This window comes from Dipodomys ordii, unplaced genomic scaffold (assembly GCF_000151885.1).
Source record: "Dipodomys ordii isolate 6190 unplaced genomic scaffold, Dord_2.0 Scaffold65, whole genome shotgun sequence".
NCBI classification, from domain to species: Eukaryota; Metazoa; Chordata; class Mammalia; order Rodentia; family Heteromyidae; genus Dipodomys; species Dipodomys ordii.
In genome coordinates this window covers 3,685,753-3,700,601 of record NW_012267281.1, presented here as the reverse complement: position 1 = coordinate 3,700,601, position 14,849 = coordinate 3,685,753, and the positions used below count along the sequence as shown (strand labels likewise).

Genomic DNA, 14,849 nt, shown 5'->3' with positions numbered 1-14,849 from the left:
GAAGGGTGTAAGGATCGGTAGCAGTGTTTCCAATGGTAAGAGCCCACATGCAAATGGCATTTTCTAGGCCTCATACTACCAAAAGGAATTCGCGTATTTCTGAGCTCAGTTACAAAGAAAAATGTGATCTAGAGTTTACTGGCGGCCTGCCATTCCCTGGCTCCTCTCCATTGGGTTAACTGTCCAGTGAAAGGTCATTTTGTGTTCTCCTTGTGGCCCAGGGAGAGGCTGTCTTTGATCAGGGCCTATTTTCCTTCTGCCTCTAATAAACATGATCAAAAGGAACACTGGCATGCCTATGAGGAGTTATACCTTATCGTTACTGATGACAGCTCAGGTGTCTTGCCAGGTGGTTTTAGCAGATAAACACTCTTCAGATATCAGGAAACTGATTTAATTAATTAATTAATCTTTCATTTTTTTGGTAAAGGCTTCACAAAGCACATAGACTCCAGAAGTGTGTATGGGGGAGGCGTTGATCAAGGGAATGGGACTCATTTTTCTCTGAGACCCCTGGGTGGTTTAATCTCTTCAGCTTTTGTCCCACCTCTTGGTTGAATGACTGTTGTTACCAACTCTGCTGGTATAATTTGCTTTCTAGGCTGATGGCATCCTCTGTCACTGTATACTATTTTTATTTGTGAGTATTTCAAAATGTCTGAGAACACTGGGTGAAGTATTAATGGTGGTTTGATGGTCTTATCTAGTCAAGGTACAACTCCAAGAACAGAGAGAAGCTGGGAAGAGGAGATGGTTTCTATGATTACTTGTATGGAATAACCAGCTGACTGAAAACAGACACCAAGGACTGTTATCACCTGAAAGAACTCTGAAAAATAACAAACAGCAGAGATGCACATGCTTGTGTGTGTGTGTGTGTGTGTGTGTGTGTGTGTGTATGTGTGTGTGTGTGTGCATGTGTGTGTGTGTGTGAAGAAAGTGAGAAAGGGTGGGGGTCATTGACTTGCCTTTTCTCACTATCATTTGCTTAATAGAACTCTACCTTCTATATTGGCATTATTATTCCCAAGCTTTCTTTCATTTTCATTCTGTATCTCACTTCAAGCAGGAGAGTTTAAGGGCATTTTCAGGGTCACTGTCCACATCTTGAAAGGCATCTTATTTTTCTCTGGATATCTAATGCTTAGGCTTCCATAATTATATCTAAGAAGTTGGGAGGTAGGATTAGAAATTAGCTGTGTATTTAGTGACAGACAGCCTGCATTATTCTGCAGTCTCCTTCAATCTGCTCTAACTATGGTCACTTCCCTGTAATGGTAACACACAGAAAACCAATAACGTCTGCAATAAAACAGTTAATGTCATTTTATGCTCCTCTGGGTAGCTCAGATTCTGCTGAATCTCTTCTCAGGATGGGGAAATCCTGTTAAGGACAAAGTGAAGTCAGAAAATTCTGTACCTGCTGGCATCTGGGTATGGGTGCCAGCCAGCACTGCAGCCACGCCTGGAACCTTCCAAGTGTCATTTGTTATAGAATTTATTCCCATCAAACCTGGGTGTTACTAGGAGTGAAGTGTCCCTCAAGGGAGCATGGTGACTAATAAAGTCCACCTGCGGTTGTTTAAGGGTGCTAAACATTTCCATGGCTGAGTTCACAGGGAAGGTTTCCTCACTTTTTGTATTCAATTTGGGCTCAGGAGCTGGAGGCAAGAACTCAAGCCTGTAATCCTAGATAACTAGAAGACAGAGATTGGGAGACCATGTTTAGGACCAGCCCAGGAATAAACAGCAATGTTTACAACATCCTATCTCTACTAATGTCTGGGTAGTTTACTTACCTGTCATTCCCAGTGATGCAGGAACACACAAACAGGAGGATTACAGTCCAGGCTGAGATAGGGAATAAAATGAGACCCTATCTCAACAGTAATAGAAGTAAATAGGGGCTGGGGAAGAGGTTAAAGTGGTTGAGTACCTGCTGAGCAACTTTTTTGGGGGGAGGGGGGTCCGGTTGTGGGGCCTGAACTCTGGGCCTGGGCGCTGTCCCTCAGCTCTTCAGCTCAAGGCTAGCGCTCTACCACTTGAGCCACAGCGCCACTTCTGGCTTTTTTTTCTGCTTATGTGGTGCTGAGGAATCGAACCAGGGCCTCAAGCATGCAAGGCAAGCACTCTACCACTGAGCCACTTTCCCAGCCCCTGCTGAGCGACTTTGAGGCCCTGAGTTTAATTCTCCTGTATGGCAAAAAATATAGAAGTGGATGTGGGCAAATTAAAGCTACTCAGAGAGACAGAGTCAGAATTCTTCATAAATCCAACTTGGTTGGGAAGATATTTCCCTCCACCCCAGCCTAGGAAAAGACCAATGACTGAACTGTAGTTTCCCCCAAAGGCTATGAGAATAAACAACACAATCGCCTCCTTCCCTCCTGTCTTTCACTCACTGTAGAGAAATGATTCTCACACTGAATGTACACGTAATTACTGGGAGGTCTTGGTAAGCACCAGCGTCTTACTCGAGTTCAGTCTGGGATGACATTTGGGAGTCTGCATGCACAAGCTGTGGGATAATGCGGACACACCGCCCGCACTTCAGGAAAAGAGAGCAGCCATCCTCAAAGTGCTGCTCCTCCACCAGACCAGCAGCATCTGGTTCCTTGACCAGACCAGTCAGCAGCACCTTCAGACTTGTAAACACCCACAAATCCTAGGGCACCATACAGTAGAGCAGGCTCACTGTAGTAGGCAGCATGGACCCTCAACAATGCCTCAATTTCAGCCTTGGGAGCCTAAGTAGACAACTCACTCCATCAGAGGAGTGCTGGCCTACAGAACTTGGAAAACAAATTTGTGTTTTCTCACGCTATTCCAATTGGTGCTAATTACTTTCCAGCGGCAATAGAGCCGTGAGCCCAGACAGCAATTTGTTGGGAAGGTCTCTGGGAGGTCATCCCTGCAGTGTGCTAGAGTTAGTTCTGCTTGAGTTAGTTAGTTAGTTAGTGCTGGAGTAAGTTCTGGAATGCTGCACCACATAGCTTCTGTAACCTTGGAGAATCTTCTTAACACCTCAGATCTTCAGTTTTCTCATAGATAAACCTGGATGAGTAAAATGGGATCAAATACTTCATAACTCTCTCTGTAACAGATCCTTAAATGTTGCCTCCTCTCCTTCCTTCCCTACTTTCCTTCCATCTGTAGCAGTTACTGAAACTATTGATGATTCTGATGCCGGCATTCTCAGGTTTGGGGTTTGGAACCTGACCTTGATTGTTCTTGTGCCAATGTGAGTGGGGAAATCAAAAACCAAAATCACAGGAAGGAGATGCAGGTCTGATTTGTAAGTAATTGCTTTGTGAAGCTTAATTGCTACTCTTCAGTAAGACACCAATGAGTATGTGTCCCTTGTTTTTAGAAAAATTTCAACACTATCCAAATCTGGAAATAGAACATTTGGTTCTAAATACAACCTTTTAATCATAGAAGAGGCTAAGCCCGTTTTTTTTACATCATAGTCTCTGTGTGGTCCCACACAGCGAAGTTATGTTTATATTCTCTATGTTCTTAAGAATGCAGTGTATTGATTCTAATTTGCTAGTCTACTGGAGTGCTCTCCTGCTCATTAATTTTTAGATTTGCAAGTAGGTTTTCTTTAATTTGTGTCCATCTCTGAACTGACAATATTTACTAATTCTTTCTTCTTCTCCACTCCCCATGGAAAGCTACTTCCTCTGATTATTATATATTCTTCTCCTTCCTACTCCCTTGTTCCCAGCTGTACATTTCTGACCATCAGTCATTGTGAGATGAAATTTGTTGATCAGGTTTATTTTGCAAATGATGCAGTCTGTGAAGTCCCAGGTTCATCGTCATTTTCCATTGCTGTCTAGACGGACTAAAACTCTCAATCAATCAACACTTCTAGATTAATTTCCCCCTCTCTGTGAAATTAAAAAAAGTGAATTAAGAGTTAAATTCGACTTCCTGGCTTATGTATTTATTAATCAATCAACCTTCCACATAATACTAAATTAATGTTTATGGTACATATATCCACTTACTGATTTCAGTGTCTGGCAGCTCAAAATACTGCTGTGTTAGAGCAAGATTCTCTTTGCTGTCAACATTTCTGTAATGAGCTGCAAGCCCAGAAACATTAAAACTCATTTAAAAAGTGACCTGTAAAATCTCTCAGAGAGAATTGAATACGTGAAAGAGCATAAAAAGGGGGTAAATACGTACTTAAAATCATATTGAGAAGACATGTGGTCTTTACTGGGAAGGTCTTGCTTTTGCCACATTGGAATTGCATCTGGGGATTCTGGAAAGGGACGAGAGAGGACCATCAAGGGACAGGGCTTGAAGAATCTGCACCTTTGCATGTATGCACCTGTTTCCCACCCAGTCCCGTGTTCAAGTCACAATTTTTATTATCTGTAGTAAAAGTTTTCAGTGACTAGAGGACAGTGATGGACTTCTACGTGTGTCTATCAAGGTGTGATTTTTCTCACTCAGTGAAGCAGAGTGTGGCGTTTGTTACTTAAAGCATGGTCTTCACATGTGAAATATCCCCGCGAGCTTGTGACACATGCTCTGTCTCACATTCTAGACTATCTAACCGGAATCTGCATTTTGACAAAACTCCTAGGCACTGCATATGAATATTGAAGTCTCAGAAGCACTGGTGTGAAAATGGCTGATTAAATGATGTGGGGTCATACTTTGGGGAAGGGCATAGGTGACAATATTTGATGGGAATCCACCATAATATGGATAAGGGTTGGAAGGCATTGCTTTTCCTTTAGATTTTTTTTTATTACACATAGTGATTCATGGCACACATGTGTTAAGAGGTTGAGTGGACTCAAGGGTGCATTTCATATTCACACACTATCATGCTGTAGCTTGCAGCCCATTTTCTAATCTGGTGTCAGATTTTTATCATGACCTTGAATGAGAAGGCAGGTGGGTAAAAGTATGGAGAGAGGTTTGGGAACCATATCGATTTTAATTACAACTCTGATAAGGTGGTTATGTTGGTTGTTTCACTAGTGTAAAATAGGTAAAATAATAGTACTTCCACAGATGGGTTATGTGAAATGGTACGTGGAAATGGTACTTAGCAAAGTAAGTTGTAAAAAAAATGAGATGTACAAGACACTATGTTGAAAATGAACCTTACAACTTTGGGCGGGGAGGGAGGACTTGGGGAGGTGGAGAAGGAAGGAATGGTAGGGGAAAACACAGGAGGGGGTAACAATGCTTGAAACCTTACTCAGGTAACTGTAACCCCTCTCTACAGTATCTTTTTTTTTTAAATCTCTACAATATCTTTACAATAAAAAACATATTAATAGAAAAATATGCCTGCTCCTTTCCTCCCAATCATTCACTGATAAAAGCATCCACCCACCCCATATCCATTACATACAGATATAGTAACTGCTCTCTCTCTCTCTCTCTCTCTGACTCTGTCTGCCTCTCTTTCATCTGTCTTATCTATTTTCTTGTCTGATACCAGGACTCAAATGTGGTACCTGGCTGTGTTGCTCATTGCCTGGTGCTCTACTGCCCGACCCACACCTCCAACCGCTGTCTTCTCTATATATCCATTTTCTATCTACATCATCAACGAGCCTATCTTTTTTTTTCTTTCTCTCTGTGGTCTTCTGTTATCAGTGACCATTTTCTACTTTCTTTCAGGCATGTCTCTCTGTTACCTCCATCTTTCCTGTGCAGGTGGATTAAACTGTTAGGTCAAAACAAGGCACTTGAAGAACAATTGTTCCAAACAGTGATGCAGGTAGTGGATGCTCTTTTATTAGTAATAGATGTAAATAGTCCTTTCTTTTCTTCCCTAACATCAGCTATGGGCACATTCCAGAGCTTCCAGAAGCCCTCTGGCCAAGTAAGTGGGCATTGCTTTAGATTAGACAAAACCACACACTTCTCTTCTCTATCCTTCTCCCTGGTCCCATGCATTGACAAAAAAATTGTTCGAGTAAAGGTGATGTACAGAGGGGTTACAGTTAAACAGGTCAGGTAATGAGCGCATTTCTTTTTAGGCGGTGTCATCCCTTCCTTCTCTTTCTCCCAATTTTCCCCCTCTTCCCCCATCCCACAAATCATCTAGCTCATTGTCAACATCGTGTCAGGTGTCTCGTGAGTGTCGCTGCTGCGTTGTTCACCTTGCCCCTCCATTTCTGCCTATGAACTGCTGTCATAGTGGTCTGGATTGGTGGGGGGGTGGGGGGATGGAGGGGGAGGGAGGGAACTCTCTGGTGAGTATCTTGTTGAACTCTAGGTTCTGGACCCAACCTTCCACTATTAGAGTCTTAGCTCTATCTTCTCTACCCGAGGTGTGTGGGAGAAAAGGACTCGTGTGTTTTGCAGGAAGGCTCTTGAGCTCAGGTATCTTCAGTTAATTGGTATCAAGGATCCTGACATGGAGAGAATGAGATTTTGATACTGAAACTGATCCTTCACTATGAACTGGAATGATTCCCCAAGCAGCCAAACCACTCACGATAAAAAAAAAAAATCATCTCCAGCATATGGCTTCACCTCTTACAGAAAAAAAAGAGTCATTTTTAATTGCTAGCTAAGACTGCTGGGTTATTTTAATTTGCAGGCTTTTTATTAACTTCGATCTATTTCATTTACAGTAGCAATAAATGAAATTTGGTATTAGCCTTCCAATTATGAAATTTCACAGGCACCTTTAGAAGACCCGAGCCCCGCACATGAAAGGACTGTATGTACTCGAAGCATAGGCCCAGTTCTCACACACAGTAGGTTTTTAATAAAATTGTTGAAAGGCTCAAAAGGTGGATGTGAATAGCTTGTCTCCCCTTTCCTTTGATTCTCTTGTACCCACAGATGAAGAAGAGTAGGATAGAATTTCCCTTCATTAAATCTTTCAAGCTGAAAAAAATGTGGCAACAATTGCTTAAAATATCTACTTCAGGAAGTGAAAGATATCCATTTGCTATGGTGGGTGAATCCAACCAGTTTCCTCAGTCTATTTTCCTTAGATAAAAGCACCCAGGACCTCACACAGCATACCCATTGTGAGACGGAGATTAAATGATGGGTTTTAGTTCAAGAGCGCTGAGTCCTATTCAAGTGTCTTAGGAAAGAGTCGGCCTGTTTTGATGGCAAGAATAGAATGTGATAATCCTTCCGACTTATATTCTTGTCTCAGTTCTACCTGTCCCTGAATTGTGACCTTGAGCCTGTCACTTATCTCCCTAACTCTCAATGCTTTTTCACTGACAAAATAGGCAGTTGGGGATGAAAATATTACTCAGGTTCTGTTGAGTTCTGAAACTCCTGTTCCTTTTCATAGAGCAGTCAGGTGTCAGGACATGGAGAATTGTATTTTGGTTTTCCATCGAACCTGCTGTTCAACCCTGACCAGATACTCCCTGTCTCTTTACAAACCATACTTTATAAAGAATATTTTCTAACCTTAAAACGAACACATTGAACAAAATGATGCGACTCCTGAGTGTGTCGTGTTGTGTCGATTACTGGGGGAGAGGGAACCTGCCTCCCTGCTTTTTGATGACTCAGAGACATCCATTAAGGATTAGTCATTGAGCTGACATGCCGTGATATATGGGTGCCCTTGAGGCCGCAGGGTGCCTCAGACCAATCACCCCAATCAAGGACATGCGATTGTTCTACTGTTTCATTTCTTTGGTTCTGTCCCTTGCTGTCGGTTGTCACTTCTTATGCTGGTTGGTGATGAGAGGAATACAGGTAACTAAACTTCAAATCAATAACCCTGAAGTTATATGTCATACTAAGCGGGTGGCCTTTGACTGGAGGGTAACTCCATTTATTTTACTTCAGAGCAAAGTACACGAACTCTTGACAACAATTTTCTTTGCAACGTACAGGCCTTTAAGCTGACTTAGTTGGCTGATAGCAGTGGCTTGAATGGCACATAGGCGTCAGAAATCAAATTCACCCACTCTGAGAAGGCAGTGAGGGTGTACTCAATAGGAATCAATGCAACCATAGATTCAAAGTATAGACCATGTTCAGTATATAACAAAACCATGATTAAACCTTTGTAATTCCAAAGCACCAGGCACGGAGTACTGCATATAATAGAGAGCTAATGTATTTTGTTAAAGTACAATAGGAACTTGGTGAGGTTATAGATCTCAATGTAAATGTACTTGATGGGCATTCAGATTTCTTAATGTATCATAAAGAAACACAGTGCTTACATATTTCCTTCTCCTGACATTCCTGAGACCTCTTTGGTTTGTGGGTTCAAGTGTAGGCACTTCTAAACACCAATCCAAATTTTCACTTGTTCCAAGATACCCACCTAGGAAACCTTCAAAGAGTTCAGACACATCTTTGCTGCCAGATAGTACCATGGCCCATCATGTCCTCAAGGTTGCAGGGGCTGAGATGGCTAAACCCATATTTCCTTTAACTGTGAGGCTCACTGGTCTGCTCTTCCATTTCTGTTTGTCTTGCTCCCATCTTTAATTTATTATTATTATTGTAAAAGGATCATTTTCCTAAGCTGAATGGTTTTTAGTGCAATAGCCATCTGAACTAAATTTGGAGTTATTTCTAAGTAGCAGAGTCTGCTAAGTTTGGATCTGTGATCTCCATCAGAGGCCCTTTTGCTAAAGGCTGGGCTCCCAATCTGGAGTAATTGGGAGGCTCTGGAAGCCTTCAGAGGTGGGGCCTGCAGGGAGGTCTTCAGGTCATTGTGGGGCCGAGGTGGGGGGTAAGGGGGGTGGACCATGAAGAGGAAGTGCAGTTCCAGGCCCTTCCTTTTGTCCTGTCATTCCTGGCAAAGGCATGGTGTACTATGTGTTTCCGCTGTGATGTGCTGCCTTGCCATACTTCCAAAGCAATGGAACCAATCATTCATGGATGGGAAGCTTGGAAACTCCAAGCCCAAATAATAATATTAGCCTCTCCCCTATTTGGGGTTGAAATCTCAGACGTTTTGTAGGAATAATAGAAAGGTGTCTAGCATGGAACCTGTTCCTCCCAGGTCATTCTGGTGCTAAGACTTGCCTTCTGCATCAGGCATTGCCACCTTTGTTCCCTTTAATGTGATATCTAAGAGGCAGGTCCTTTGCACTGGCTCCAAAGAGCTCCTTGATGGTTCCTTCTATCAAGTCGCTGGACATGTCCAAAGAATGTGTGGCCTCAAATTTGACCTCCAGCACATTCCATATACTTTTGTATGTGTTTGGACTTGTTGAACATCGTATACTTTATGTAGGAGCTCATCCTGTAGGTAATACATGCATCTCAAGATGGTCAGCCTTTGTCCGGTTGGCATCAGCTGTCATCAAGTGCTGCCTCCCGGTGCAATCATGGCTTTTTAATATTCATCAATAGATGGCAGAGATAGGGAAAGAAAGTAGCTTAAATATCATTGTATCAAGCTATTTGATAAAGCAAGAATAAATATACTTGAGATCCTTGAAGTAGATAGATAGATTCCAGTTATAAACTCTCTCCTTGTTTCCTCTGAGTACAAGGTTAACAGCAGGGTTTGTATGCACTACTGTGTGCACTCAGGCATACACACCAGCTGATGAATAGAGTGTTCTTTTCATTCTTCCTGGAATGTGGTCGAAAGATCAAAGGCTAACTGCTGTTGCTTTGTCATTTTCAATAGTCATTGTGAAAGTGTCTCTGTTAGGTTTCCATTTTGTAGAGTTGGCCTTGTAGTATTTCAAAAGGGAAGCCAAAATGTTAGTAGAAAAGATGTGTGTGTATGTGTGTGTGTGTGTGTGTGTGTGAGAGAGAGAGAGAGAGAGAGAGAGAGAATCAATCTGTTTTCCACAGATGTCATCTTTTTTGCAAAGATGTTCTTAAAAGGCACAGATAACCCAAGGTATTGCCCATGATACGCTTAGGCACTTAGCCTTGAGCCTGCTCGGAATGACCTGCTCAAATCCAATCACCAGCAGCTTTCTGACTCTTTTATTACATGTTGCGATGCTCAGTCATAAGTGGTTGCACTGAACTTTGGCCCCCTTTTATTTTTGAAGTTAGAAATCAATGAACTTGAAGTGATGCATATAGAAGTTGGCTTTTACCTGTATGGTTTCTCTTTGTACCATGTCCTGAGCCAAAGTAAGAACTTATTCCACAAAGTGTATGCATTTCTGATGGAACTGATGGTAAAGCAAAGAAGAGAGAAGTATATAATTAAGAGCAATACAGCTGGGGATGTATTTGAGGCTCTGCACTCAAAGAAGAATCATATGACAAGTACATTCTTTTCCCCCAACTTCTTATGAAAACAACAGTTTTTCTTTTAACTGTCATTGCTTGTTATATTTTGGTTTTTGTCCTCTACAACTGCAGTAGTATCTGAAAGAGGCAATGTGTCTATATACAGTGAAATAACAAAATGACTTACAATATGAGAAATAAGAGCCACAGATGACTGTACAATATGAAGAGGAATCTGAAAACATTAGGTGTGTATGTGTGTGTGTGTGTGTGTGTGTGTGTGTGTGTATGTGTGTGTTGCAAGTGGCTTTTTACAAATATCATCCTGAAAATGTTTAATTTGTATTGAATTTAATCAATGAATGAGTTAATCAATCAGTGTAATAATGTGTTTGAATATATATATATTATATGTCATACCTTTATGTTTGAGATCACTAGAATTAATTAATTAATGGTATGACTTAAACTCAGAGCCTTGTATATAGTAGACAAGTACTCTATTACAGAGCTATAGCTCCAGCCCTCACCATGTTTTACAAATGACTGTTGAATTTATGTATCTGACCAATGGTTACTCAGCAGTTCTCTTTGCATTCATAAAGGCGTAATCTAGATATTGCTTGTGCTACAAAGCACAGATGACACTGACTTGAAGGCTTGTAGCTTTTAAAGAGAAATAGTGATGAGAATGCACGGCACCAGCACTATGTAATGCGTTTGCTTTAATAGAAATACTTTAAGAGTAGGGAGATAGGTAGCTCATTCACTTGGTTTTTGCTTGTGTTCTAGACATCATGCGAGAATCAGGAAATAATTACGTTAAACAAGACAGATTGGTCACGGATTGGTCACTGACCTCCTGGAACTTACACTTCTTTGGAGAGCAAAAAGCATTAAACAGATGTAAATGCCTCAAAATGATGCATAGCGCAAAGGCTCCTGGGGGCACTTGGAAACAATCAGTTAAGCAAGGAAGTGTGCTTTGGGCTGCTGGAGTTTGAGTTTTATGTACACTGTATGTAATGTGTACTGCTGAAGCCCCTGGACTTGGCTGCCCACCATGGGGGCTGTGTGATGAGACAAGAGCTCTGCAGAAATCCATGTGTCTAGTTTTCAGCCTTGGATTACGGGTGACCAGTGTGATGACATCACGTAACATTTCTGTGCCTGAGTATTGCTTACTTACGGGATGCAAAGAGTTATATTGGGTGAACTTACAGGTCTATCAAACTGTGCAATGCTATGTTCCCAGCAGAAGCAAGTTCCACCTCTTTGAGAAAGGACTACGTCGAGACAAAAGATGGGCCCATGTTTGGCAACACCAAGTGTGATGTGAAATAATTGCTGGAGGAATTCGGCTAGACGGATTGGAACGCACATGCTCAGAAAGTCTCTGTGGGGGGTTTAGAACATGAGCAGTTCACTAGGGGTGTCTGTGCATCACAGACCACCTGAATTATACCACACTGGAACCCTTGACAATGCATATCCCAACTGGTGGAGATTTGAGATCTAGCTTAGAAATCCAAACCCAGATCTTGAGTTCCAGCGTGGATCTCTCCACCTTCCAGCCTGGAACTCCTGGGCACAATATTGCATCTCACTTCCTGACCCTCCCCTTGCAAGTAAAATATGGCCATTGCCCTCAATCAGTGACATCTAACTTTGTATTGAGCATCCATGATTCCTTCTAACCCAACCATGATGGAATCCCAGCATGCTTACTAGATAAAAGTGAGGTCACCCAGGTCAAAGAACAGGGAAGAGAGGCACACTGCCTGGCCTTGCAGTCCTAATGCATCTCTAGAGGAGGAAGCCAGTGGATTAGAACGTGTTCCCCTCCTTCCTCCCCCACCCCCCTGGGGTGACAATCTGGGGACATCCCTGAACATGGTCCTTTGAAGTAGTCTCATCAGCACTACACTGACACCCATGTCTCCTTTCTGAACAAACTTGCCGAAGGACAGACGCTCTGAGTCCTGCTTCTCCCCTGAATGGCTCCTCATCACTGGAGCTTTTGAGTGTTGGAGAGAGTGAACTGCAGTTCCCAACTTGCATTTTCAGCCACTCCCCTTTAAGTGAAGGTTGGCTGGCATTTAGGGCAATCTAGAGGGTTAATCATAGTCCACAACCGTGATTTAATCTTGTATTAGGCAAAGATGCCATACACACTGTGGAACACTTGGCTTATGCAAATATGACCTTCCCCAGATTGTTCTATGAATCCCATAATAACATGGAAATTTCATTGTGGGCAGAAACACAAAGTTCTGCGGTGTGTGGCTGATTGCGTGAAGCCAGGGTACCCGGCAGGCCGCAGCAGCTGCCGAGGAGGGACTTAAACCTTGCTTTGCTGTTGGTCTGTGTTCTTACCGGCTTCTGCCATGGTGACATGTGCTATTTCAGTATCGTTTGTGTTGTTCCCCCTTTTATTGCATTCTAACTGTGACTGAATAGAAACCAGGTAATAGCAAAGGGTGCATTAGAAGAAAAGAAGCGAGAGCTTAAAAGGGGCGTGAGAGTGCCAAAGTCCTTATTCCATTATGTGTCATTTTCATTTGGCTACTTGAACACTGAAAGGTATTTTGAACAAAAGCACATGCACAAAAGATCGCATAAAAATCTGCACATGGTGAAATGATTAAGAGGCCTGGCTTTAGAACTGGATAGAGGGGATTCTGAGTTTTGTCTCTTCTCAGTTATGTGACTTTTGTCAAGTGGCTCCAGGTGTCTGGCCTCAGTTTCTCATCTGTAAAATGGGCAAGACGGTTGTCCTAAATCAGATAATATCTGTACAGTGCTTAGTATTTAATCTTGCTGCTTCCAAAGCACTGTAACTCACAGTCAAATTCCTCTCTTTACTTTCTGGTTAGTGTTCCCTTTCATAAACAACTTCTGCCTTCACACCACTATTTAGCTTTGTCGTGTCTACAAAAGTGGGACCTCAATGGAGAAGCTTATAATCATGTGGATGATGGGTGAAATTTAAAAGCATTTACTTTACTCCAAATAATAACTCCCATAGTAAGATGCAAAGAGAAAGTGTACTATTTTTCTTGAACACAAGACGATCATTAGCTATGGGCAGTCCAGCAGATTTAAAATTGTAACCAATGTTCAAAACATGAAAGTGAGAGATGGAGATGGTCAGTTCAGGATAAAAGCAACAAAAATGACCCCCAAATTCTAAGGGGACCTTGTGTGGTATTGCACATAGCAACTTTTTATGGTGAATAAAATGGAGGCTGTTTGACAGAATGATATCCAAGAGAATAATTAAAGGCAGGGAAGTGGCCAGTACTAATAATCAAAGCCAGCCATGCAAATGTTGGCTTAATGCTTACCATGTCAGCTAATGGCGTTACTGCCGCTGCTTTGTCACAAAGCACCCGTGCGGGCCCCAGGCCTCAGCAAGGTGGCCTATGTGTGCATGTTGGAGCCAAGCGTGGGCTTCAGGATGGTCTTGGAGCAGAGCAGGTGTGGGTATTACTGTGGGCATGCAAAGTGATGGTGGGCATGGTCCCAGCTGGGAAGCAGACCTCCCTTCATCTTAGAGGCCTGAGTGAGGGAATAGCCACTGGGCCTAATGGCTTAGTGTTGCCCGAGGCTCTCTTTCCATTATGTGAAGTTTTATTTTTATTTTTCCTGACTTTTGGATGCAGATAGGCTCTTCCCAGTTGACTGCTTCCATTCCTTTCTGGCTCAGAACACACCTGAGTTCTTTTGAGAGAGACTTCCCTTAGGTTTGCTGAACTGAAAGAAAACATTTTATCAATTGCCTTTTTTTTTTTTTTGTTAAGTTGGTGTCTGGGCTGTTTTTTCTTCCCCCTAGTCTCAAAACTTTGCCAGTTTAATTTAAAAAAGTATTTTATAAAATAATTTAACAGGAACTCTGATCTCTCAAGGAAGTTTGAAGTACAGTGATGTCTCCAGATTGTCACCCTGGGGGTGCAGACATATTCTAATCCAGTGGCTTCTGATGTGGATTCCCAGAAGTACCAAGCTGTGTTAGGATTGCAAGGCTCCAGATCTCTGTCCTTCGGCCTGGGTCAGTTGGAACCCGAATCCTCTGCACAAATGCTTAAGTAGGTTTTTTTTTTTCCTTCAAGATATTTGGGCAAGTTCCTGATTGGAGACACTTGATGAACATGGTATCTTTCCAGAGATCAAGGGTGAGGAAGCTGTATGTCTTCAGGATAGCATCTAAGACAGCCTTGGTACACTGGACATTACCCATTACTCAGTTCAGCTCGAGGTGGACATATAGCTGGCATCTGCCATTGTTAGCAACTTCATGGGCACAGGAACTGAGTGTGCCACAGGGCTTGCAGGGGTAGGAGGAGGTACACCAGCTCCTGTCACCTTGCACGGGATGGTGCCGCCTGCGGATACTTTCCCCTCAGTAGTCCCACACAGGGACAATGTTGAGCGTGGCTGAGATGATGCTGACAGGGCTAAGATGATGGCAGTGGCTTCCTTCTTAGAGCACCTAACACCCATCCATACCGATGTGTGAGTCTGTGCACGCACGGTCTTCAAGGAAGTCCTTGAGGAAAGAGTCCAGGAAAAAGTCAAAATCTCAGACTTCTTGATCAGCAGGAGAAAGCTATCTCCTCCAGCCACTGAGCCTCATGCTTCCGAGCAGGTGGCCCCATTTGGTG

At 42.6% G+C, this 14,849-nt stretch overlaps 1 pseudogene; it reads right to left on the bottom strand.

Moving 5' to 3' along the window:
* The window catches only part of LOC105990509, a 68,621-nt pseudogene extending 57,053 nt beyond the window's left edge, over positions 1–11,568 (bottom strand).
* Between the last annotated feature and the right edge of the window lie 3,281 nt (positions 11,569–14,849).